This window comes from Bactrocera tryoni, chromosome 1 (genome assembly GCF_016617805.1).
Source record: "Bactrocera tryoni isolate S06 chromosome 1, CSIRO_BtryS06_freeze2, whole genome shotgun sequence".
Classification (NCBI taxonomy): Eukaryota; Metazoa; Arthropoda; class Insecta; order Diptera; family Tephritidae; genus Bactrocera; species Bactrocera tryoni.
The window spans coordinates 52,840,373-52,851,805 of NC_052499.1; positions in this window are offsets into that span (position 1 = coordinate 52,840,373).

Consider the following 11,433-nt stretch of genomic DNA (forward strand, 5'->3'; position numbering starts at 1 on the left):
CAGTGCTGCCACATATATAATAATCTCGATATGTCACGGGCGAAAATCGAATTGGGGGCCATCCCGGTCTGACCAATCCTTTTTGATCGGGTGGTGAAAAACGATGGTTGACGTGTTGTTGTATAATGTGGTATGTGGTAATATGTTGTGTGGTGTTGCCTGGTGTGAATTAATTACCTAGAAGTTTCTGCCACTTTTGTTGAGTCTGTTGCGATAACCATGATGTGGTGGAGATGTCCGCGAGCGTGCACCTGGGCACTGCTTGGAACGATGGATTCTTCGGCGTTGGACCTGATTCCCATGTTGACTATGTCGATGACTGGTGTGCGTTGACGGATTGGCTCGTCGAGGGAAGCGATGAAATAATGTGTGATATGGCCGTTGGCAGTATTGACATCTCCCGTCGGACATAAAATCGAAAGTGAAGTGAGTATCTGCTAAGAAATTCATGCAGTGGCCGTGGGCTCTAGCTGACGCTGAGAGGGCTTCATACTCTTGAAGATCGTGCACGTGATCATTCAAGATGTGTGGTCCATGGCATAGGCTGAATCGTGGTGGTACATATACATACTTCAAAATGCTCCTCGTTTACATCTCTGACTGCCGGAGCAGATGATTGGCTGGGCGGGCTTGTGCCTCTTTGCCTCCTTGGTGCGGTGATGGGTGTAACGGATGCTGTAGGCGCATTTTTTTTTTTTGTTTATTCGCTTGAATTCGCGGGGTCTCTGTAACCGGTTCTTCGGTGTTCGGAAGGAAACATAATTTCACTAGTGGTCGAGTTAGTATGCCAATTTGCGTTCGTACATCTGCTACTCTTATATAATCATTTCGTCCCCGATGGACCTTTTCAATGCGGGATAGTCGCCATTCGGGAAGGAATTCGTTCTGTATGATGGCTGCACTAGGTTCCTTCTGGATCGTTTTCCACCGATGTCTCTTATGGAAATCTTTGAGGTAGTCTTCCTTGCCTCTATGGCTGAATTCTCGATGAAAATGACCAGGTGTAAGAGCAGTGAAATCGAAGGGATCGGAGCGAAAGAGAGTGGTGATAAATGTCTTGAATTTAGTACAAAGCCGTACTAGACGACTGAGTATTGTAGTAAACTCCTCATAATTGAACTTACGATTACCTGCCGTTTTCTTTAAATGGGACTTAAAGATTTTTACTCCTGATTCCCAGAGTCCGCCAATGTATGGAAAACATGGATGTATAGACTGTTAATCGATCCCTAGGGATGCATTTTTTTAATAATTTCAGGGGAGACTTATTTCATGAAGTTTAAAAACCTTTCTCTGTGGCTCTTTCAACTCTGATAAAGTTTTTTCTATTGCCACTCATAATCTTTGAAGGAAATCTCCGTCGTCCGACGAAGCGTGCAAATGCTGCGAGAAAAGCCGCAAAGCTCGACGTGTGTTGCCTTTGTCGTAGAACATACAAAGACAGCCACATATCATTTTTAAATGAGGAAGACCTTAACATCGTGGCTGTATATAAAATTCTTGTCGGACAACTTGTGGCATCAAGCGATGCTCACCATGCAGTGTAACACATTTGGTATTCCTTAAATTTTTTGTCAAAGTCTTTGGGTAAATTTAAACATAAAAGCGACTACTCTTAGTGCTCCGGGGAATGCTGAGAATCGGAGTAGTATATGTCCTCATCTGGAGGGATATGAAAATTTTCAATTTTCCGATTTTCTGGAGATTAGAGATTGCGAGCGAGCCACTTTGGCCAGAATACTTGTGATTCTGTCAGTTACGTAGTACCGTTCCACCAGAGTGTACTCCTGTTGAGATGAAGTGCTGGGCCAACTAAGTCTAATATACCAGAATTTGCCTAAACATTTTCTATATATCTCCGTTGAAAACGTATTTAAACATACGCCAATTTAGTATAAGTAACATGAGATCAGGTTGTAATGTTGGCCCAGTATATAGTACGTCGTTGAATGATTTGCGTGAGCTCGTACACTTTGAGGCATTGGAAACCACTCGTATGATAGTTGAGATCTGCTACTATGAGATATGAGCATTTTCCCATTGTTTTTTATTTACTTCATAGCTTAGAAGCAAATTTGTGAGTTGCGGTAGAACGATGGCTTGTGCATTTATTTTTATATTAGCGTTTGGGAAGACTATGGTGATTGGGAAAATTTTATTTGAATTTTGTTTAGTTCTTCCGCCCATTCCCAAAATTTGAAAATTTGAATTTTACACTGGCAATTTTAGCCGATTTTGAGCCTTAGATGAATAAAAAATCTTTAAGAGCCTCGATCTATTAATGCTCTTAATTTGAATAACTCTCCCCTACGTTCAATAGAGATGACCGTAGTGAGTTAAATAATTTTTCTTACATTTTCTGAAAGAGCAGCTTGAATTTTTGCTTTAGAGCAAACTAGTTGTTCTTCCCTTTTTTCGGGATTACCAATTGTGGTTGTAGCGACTAACCCGGTAGTTTTATGAAATCGATTTTGCTTCAAATTTTGAAAATTTGTGATATGAAGCAATGAGTATTGTCTTCGTAGACAGTACACACAATTGAGTTTGCTTTCACAGTCTTTTGTCCCGTGAGAATTGGGCAGACAGTTGATGCAGTTTATGTTGTCGGTAAAGATTATTCCTATCTGAAACAGAAATTTTTTTAAATTTCTCGCAATATCTTTTACATATTTCACATAATGATTGTCAATGACTTGTTTGATTTGACACGAATGTAAGGCGTTTATTAACATGTCTATTATATTGTATATTATTGCTGTTTGGGGTTTAAAAAAGTTTTTATTCGAGTCATTTTGATTATTTTTTGGCTTGACTATGTTTTTTGTCTACTCGCTCAGCTATTTCGTACTAAGTTGTTAAGAATTCTTTCAATTGATGCCATTTCTGCGATTTCTTTCTTGCCACTAGTGATAGGTCCCATCGCAGTAATAGGCTAGCCAGTCAAAAACGCAGAATCGTGGGTCGTGTCAGCTGGCACGACCTATCTTATGGGCGCGCAATGTAACTGCACAGTCAAAAACGCTACTTCCTTCTTTCTTCGACGTGGGATGACGTGAGAGTTCACGACATTTGGATTTTTGCCGTGGAAACGTGTCAGCTGATTGCTCTCTCACAACGCAGGGTTGCCGATATCGATACACTGTAGTAATTATCAACTTTTATAATTCAATCTGTTCAATATGTTTCAATATGTTTTGAAATTTTCGTAAAATAACTCAAAATCAGAGTCGAATGCTATTATTTATAAATATATAAACTATATTTTGTTTTCACTATAGTTTGTTTTCAGTTTTGGTATTTTATATTGTAAAAAATGTGTAATTGAAAACAAAGATGTGCTCAAAACTATATATGCGTATTGGGCAATGGCAACATTGTTCAAATGTAAACAAACAAAGATGGTTTATTTTTGCGTTTTTACCACGTTTTTGACTGTGCACACATTTTGCCGATAAGGAAGGAAGGGAGTAGCGTTTTTGACTAGCTAGCCTTTAAAGCAGCATCAGGCAGTGTTTGCTGCACAAATACTTATGATAGGGTAGCACGATTCCGTGGGAATATTTTGTGTATCTAACACAAATAAACAATTAGTCACTGTCGAGTACTCGTATAGTTTTTGAAATTCTTGGCTGGTTTCCTTTTGAATTTTAGGTAAATTCATTAAAATTGTTATTTGGTTGTCTACCAATACTCTTTCATTTTCGTATGTTTCGACCAGTACTTCCCAAGCCAAGTTTCGTCATTAAGTCATTTTTCGTCATTAAGGGCAGTTTCCAGTAATCAAGAAATGTTAAAACTTCATTTAAAAAAACGTTCAAGAAATGGTTAAGAAAATTGAGATTGTACAGCTTTTGTGCTCGTGAAAGTTTAAGATTTTTTATGTCAATACTTTGAATTTTTAAGATAAGAACCGATTCAGTGTTGTCATTAATAGGAGAAACTGAAAATCGTGTGCAGTATATAATAAAACCGTCGTTTTTAGTTACGAACCATGAGTCTGAATTATTTTTGGTTTGCACACTGCTTTGAGCGTGCAGCTTCTTCCCATTTTTGGAATATTCTAATAATTGAGGTGTTCTTGGTTTAACCTCTTTAGATTTCTCAGATTGAATTTATATAATTAAATTAGAAGCTTTGAGCATAAATATGTTTTGTTTGAAAAATAATTTGAAAAGTTGGTATTATGGAAAAATGTGTAAAGAAAAATTTTGTATATAATTAGGGTTTTCACAAGTCTCATAAAGTTATAAGTTATAACGATTCGAAAACATAGCATTGAGAATTGTAAATGTGTAAACTCATTTTTGTATGAAATCCAAGAACAATTTTTTTAAACAAGTGTAAAAATGTATAATTTTACGAAAGCATCGTAAAGCGACGGGTTGTGAGTACCCCAAATAATGTATAATAGAAATTTTTGTTATATCAATCATCAATACTTTGTATAAAAGAAAGTCGATTTTTCTGTCCATGACCCTTTGTATGCTTAAATCTTTAAAACTACGCAAATGATATTGATGGGGTTTTTTTTTAACACACATATTAATTGAAGAGGAAGGTTTGTATAATAACATCCATTAAATAGTGAAGAAATAATGTTATTTTTGAGATTTCTGATGTGATGTCGTAAATAATTACATTTTTTCCGCTTACATTGCAAACGCCGGCTGAACCAAAGAACGTATGTACTATATATCATATACAGAGAACGATTGGTGTTGGGAATAATAAGTTTATGTTATAAGATTGTCCGACCAGTTTTGTGACATGAACCCGACTGAAAACTTATGGGAAATCGTCAACAGGCAAATTAACAGGGAACAGGTCCACCATTATAAAAACAAGCTACTTGCTGTCTTAAATTAGCCTAGAATGGAATAAATGACACACGTATTAGTAATTAAATTTCATTTATGCCTAAAAGATGTGTTGCAATCAAAAAATAATAATGGCTACTCAGTAAAATATTAATTTAAAATTATTTTTTTTTCATCCAATGAGTTATGTCGCACGAATTTTTTACTTTTTTCCATTCGGTTATAATTTTTAATTTTAACATAAAAGTTGAAAAATAAAATCGCATTGTCTCTTGATATAAAATATGTGATCTTTCTTTTGCAAAAAAAAAATATTCTTCTAATGCATCTACATATGTAAAAAGTTCTGACGGAATATGTGCGAGACTCGAGTTAGTCCAATGAGTATGGTCCGACTAGAGAATTTAAAGTATAGAGAAGGTGCAAATTGAATTCTGTATGGTGTTCGATTTGGCGGCTAACAGAGCCGATAGAATCAAAGTAAGGAATTCGCCGTTGTCGCTGCTATTTAGCAGAATTGAGCACGTGCAGTGGCAAAAATATATGTAAAACGACTGAATTCATGCCAGAATAAATGAAGAGAAATGCTTTGAAGAAAAATATACAAAGCATTCTCTGAGTCACATATGCGTGCTTATTTTGTATAATCCATTGTGTTCTGGAAAATGGTAAAAATTTTAATTATTTTTACAAAATCGGGAAAAATTAGGAAACGTTATTTTAATTTTATTTTTCTTTAATTTAATTTTTTAATTTTTAAATAAATTAATATTTCAAATAAATTATATTTATTTCGACTATTAAAAAGTGAAGAAGAAAATTGATGACCTTCATGAAATATGCATATTCGCATTATTTCGTTATCATTTCCATATTTGTACCAATAGAATTTCTATGACACATGCATATGTACATATGTATATTATTTCTTTGGCACATTTGTCTGTATGTTTACGAAAGCAAATGCGAGCCATATACATATGTACATACATTCATAATAACAAGTGTCGCACGTTTCTTTCGCATCTCCGTTGTCATGGTCAACCAATGGCCGAAACTTGCGTTTTGTCAAAGAGTCAAGTGCTGAACACATTGAGCACGACAGACTGCAAGCGACATCTGTCAAATATTAAATTACAAACGTTCTTAGGGACACAGTTATGTAGTTGTGCAGCTGCCTCAATACCTGTGTCCCTAAGAACGTGTGTATTCTAATATCTGTCGCGTTCATTGGTTCAGCACTTGTGTGATGATAGAAAATCCAACCTGTGTCGAAATAAATAAACGAATGGCCGCCTATTGACCGCTTACCTTGCCGCTGTAACAGCTTCGCCTACAATATAGCGTAAATATGTATGCATATGTATGAGCTTGCATACATATCGACGCAGATTTTTGCGAGTCACTGAAAAATATTTTAGAATAGACAAATATTATAAATCAACAACTCCATGTTGCCACTTTTCTGACTTCTTTCTGTGAAGAAGCATCAGAAAGTTGTTCAATTTATGATTTTAAGCTTATGCCATCTTCGCGAAAAGACGCTTGAAGGCAAAGACATGCTCGGGGAGATATTACGGCGCCTGCGTTTATGAATGAAATCGTTTTTGTTGTAAAATTTACTACATTTGGACTTCGCCAACTCGGCTGCCTAACTGACTTTTGATGCTACTGCTATTTGAACAATTGGTGTTTTTGTAGAACAATGCTTTAATTTTTTGTTGTTGACATATTCACATGTGTACGCATATGTATGTATGCATGCTTGTGCATGATTTGTTCGGAAGTGTATACAAATATACTTATGTATGTACATATAAGTATATATGAATGTATGAACCAGGGTTCTCATTTACTACTCCGTAGCAGCAAAATTTCTAAAATTATTGCTATGCTATCGCTACCGCTCTCACTTTGTCAGGGGCCACAGCATAGCCTTAGCATAACAATGTAAAGTATGTGCTCTACTCTGCTCCGAGTTTTGTTAAGTAAAAAACTATAGCTGGAGCGGGAGCAAAAAATTAAATTCTGCGCTATGCTCTGGGGTAGCGGTAGCAAAAAATTGGGAGCGGTAGCAGAGCAGAGCTAATGAAAATTTTCATGTGCTACAGTTCCCGCATGTGTTTGTCGTTTTTTTTTCTTTTTTGCTATTTTCTGTCATAATATTTGAATTAATTGAATAATTCAAACAAAAAAATGTTATCAAATCATTTTGGCACTTGTTGCGTCTAGTGACTTTATAAATCTAAAATAAAATATTTTAAGAAATATATTAATAAAGTGAATTAGATAATAATTGAATAAATTATAAATTTGTTTTATTAAAAATGTATTACAATATTCAATTACTATGAATTTTCGAAATTAATTTTAACTACATATACTTTCCCCGTTTTTATATACAGTAGGGTGCTTTTTTTTATATTTTTGAATTATTAATTTTGTTCGGTCCCGTCACGAAATTTCCTTGGAAATACCCCAAAAAAAATTCCCTGAAAATTTTAGCCTTACGTATTAACATTAAGAACTGGACCGAGGCATGTAAAAATTTTCCATAGAAAATACACTACAATCTTGGTTTTTTATCTTTAAATTCCTACAGATCAGAGGTATTTTATGGCATCGCTTTGACTTTAGACGTTGTAGCTTTTGTCAGTTATACAGAAAAATGCGAATTTCGTGGAAAAATCAGGTTTAGATACCTCGCCTTTATCTTTTGGAATACACGTGGTTAATATTCTACTGATTACCATTACCAGTTTTAATCCATTGCACTGCGTATTTGCAGTTCTATTCTACCATTCCCAAATTTAGTTATTTTATCATTTTTTTAGGAAGAATCAGTTTGAAATTGTACGCATATACATACTTCAATGTATATTGCAAAGAATCGAAAAGATTTCTGTATATCTAAAATTATAATAAACCTTTTATCAACACTCCAATTATTCCGCTATATCTTTATGTTAGATATCCCGTTTGGTTTGTTATGAATGCATTTGCGTCATTGACCAATAATCTAGCAAAGTATCCGCAGTGCCTTGACGATGAAAATTTCAATGCCATTTTTTGTTGTGATATTAAATATATATCGGACGGGTTCGTCTTAAAAGAAAACTACCTGTTTAAGGAGGAAAATCAGTATAACCCATATACTAAGCATGTTTGGATATGAAAATTTTTACTTATTTCTTTTTATTTTTGAATTACTAAAATTTTCAAATGATTCTTACATAAATTTTGAACAAATGCTTATGATTTGAAATATAATTTTTGAATTTATTAGTTGTATTGAATTTTAGCATAAAGAGATAAAATGTATCCTATGTCCTTACCCTGCTTCTAAGCTACCTCCCCACCAATTTTAAGCCAAATTGGTTCAGCCATTCTTGAGTTGTAAACGACTTTTTTTATATACCAACTTGTACCATACTTGTAAATGACAGAAAATAGCAAAAAAGAAAAAAAAAAACAACAAACACATGCGGGAGCTGTAGCACATGAAAATTTTCATTAGCTCTGCTGTGCTACCGCTCCCAATTTTTTGCTACAGCTACCCCAGAGCATAGCGCAGAATTTAATTTTTTGCTCCCGCTCCAGCTATAGTTTTTTACCTAACAAAACTCGGAGCAGAGTAGAGCATATACTTTACATTGTTATGCTAAGGCTATGCTGTGGCTCCCGACAAAGTGAGAGCGGTAGCTAGAGTAAAATGAAATACTACGGGAGTAGCGTAGTTTTTCAAACGCTGGTATGAACAAGCAGATTAATGCGCGCACATGTAATATGTATAAGTGATAAAATCATGATTTGATTTTCTAAACGCGCACATGCGTATACATATGACCAAATAATAAGATTAATATGATAGCCGATATATGTGTGTATTTATTATTGTTGAGATAAATTCAATTTCTATTACTACTATTAGTATAGTATATTATGTAAAAATCAAATAAAATTATTAAATATTCAAATCAAAAATGTAACTCATAGATTGTAAGATGAATCTTCCCACTTGTAACATATGTCCTACATATGTCCTATCTCAAGTGGATTGTAGATATACTTTCTAGAATGTAAGATTAATATTTGTATTTAGGCTTAAGCAAAATATTGTATTTAAGAAAATGTAATAAAGAAAACGAGGCAGTTGACCACAGGGAGTTGCCCACGGGAGTTGCTCACGGGCAGTTGCCCGTAGTTGCCCACTTAAGAACTAAACGGAGTTTTTAATTGGCGATCCTGCCAGGAGATGAAATAATCTCTGGCGGACCAAAAATGTAACAATAAATTTCGGCGGCCAACCATTTAAGGGGATTAAAAAATCCCCGTGTTACCGTTTGAAAAACAATCAAGTATCCTCAATTGAGGAGAAAAACAAAAAAAGTTCAAAAAACGCTAAGTCCAAAAAGAGACACATAATCAAAAAAATCTCAGCCACTTAGAAAATTATTGAAATAATTTCGAGTGTGTGTTTGTGCCTACTGCCAATCGAACGCGTCTTATCTATACGGATTACGATCGAAAAACAAGCTAACGTACGCGTTACAACAATTGAAAAAATAAGTAAAATTGAGAAACAAAAAACTACAACAGTTTCACAAATAAAGTGATTTTAAAATGTGAATTGAAAAACCAAAAACTGAAAGTGAAAATTTTTGAAAATTTCAAACAAATAGAAGAAAGTGTGGATCTATAAACTATCCACATAAAAACAAATAAATAAAAAAATTCTGTAAATCAGAAATTTCACCAAAAAACTGATTTCATTTAAACCTCGCACAAGGCCGCCAACGACGCCCATTGCACAACCAACCGCCAAAATTCGACTTAAAAAGCAACAGCAGCAGCAAAGTCAACAATAGCCGCAACAGTAGTAACAGCAGCAATAGCAACAGTAACAACAGCAGCAGTAAAAGCAGCAACATAAAATTAGTTGTAAGTAAGGCTTATACATATGTATTTATTAATTAAATTAAGTATAAAAATTGTTTATTGTGAGTATTAATTTGCTTCATGAAACTCACAAATGTATGTATATATAAAAAAAAAAACAAACAAAACCGAAAAACAAATTTAAAGGAAAAAAATATAATTCTTTGGGAGCAGAGACTCCTGAAGTGCCTGCCGAAGATTTTTCCGGCAATATTTTATTAACAAAAAAAAATATTTTGGGACAAAAAGGTCCTAAAACGCCAGCTGAAGATTCATACCAGCAGAGTAAAAAGAAGAATTATACAAAATATTGTAGAACGAAAATGTTCTACAACGCCAGCCGAAGTTCATACCGGCAAAATAAAACAAAAAAATAATGGGAAAATATATAAAATAAATATAAATATATATATGTAAATCAAAATATAAAAATTCAAAATGTATATTACTTTGAACAAAAAAGTTTTAAGGCACCAGCCGAAGAAAGTACCGGCAATACTAAAAATAAAAAAATACTTTAAAATTGTGGAAAAGTTCAACAACGCCAGCCGAAGATTTTACCGGTATAATAAAACAAAAAAGAATGGCGAAAAGCCAAATAGAATATAAAAATACTATATTTAAAATACTTGGGACTAGAAAATCCTAAGACGCCAGTCGAAGATAATACCGACAATAAAATAAAAGAATATACTCCAAAAAAGGAGGTACTAATATTTTAAATAAATAATTTCAATAATTGGGGTACTCACAAGCCATCGTAAAGCATCGTAAAATCCTAAAATTATAAATTTTTACACTTGCTTAAAAAAAAAAAAATGTTGTTAGATTTCATACAAAAATGAGTTTACACATTTACAATTCTCAATGTTATGTGTTCGAATCGTTATAACTTATAACTTTATGCGACTTGAGAAAACCCTAAATGTAAAAGAAAAAATTGCTGAAATGTATTCAGGCAATAATACAATAAAATATGTCCTATATAAAAATACTTCCATCAAAAAATAATTAGAAGTCAAAAATAATATAAAATGTATCGAAAGTATATTTAAGAGTCAAATTTAAATAAATTGTAAAATAAATTAAGATTTCAAAATAGTACTGTTCAAATTGATAAAATAGTCTATAGCCTCACGTACTACTATATATCCATTTTAATCGGGACGCTTCAATTTAGAGGTGGGGGAGTTAATACCACCAGTTCACATTACATGAACATATTCTTTATCTGTCATAAATATGTAACATGACACTTACGACCCATATGGTCCGTATTAAGTATCCGTAAGTAACATTATGTGTACTTTGCTAATACTGTCCGCCTTAGGTGGTTCAAAAATGTAACTCATAGATTGTAAGATGAATCTTCCCACTTGTAACATATGTCCTACATATGTCCTATCTCAAGTGGATTGTAGATATACTTCCTAGAATGTAAGATTAATATTTGTATTTAGGCTTAAGCAAAATATTGTATTTAAGAAAATGTAATAAAGAAAACGAGGCAGTTGACCACAGGGAGTTGCCCACGGGAGTTGCTCACGGGCAGTTGCCCGAAGTTGCCCACGAGAACTAAACGGAGTTTTTAATTTGCATTCATACAAAATTATAATCATATCATAATTATTTTTACATGCCAATATGGAAATGCCGACGGCAAAACGCAAAAGCATAC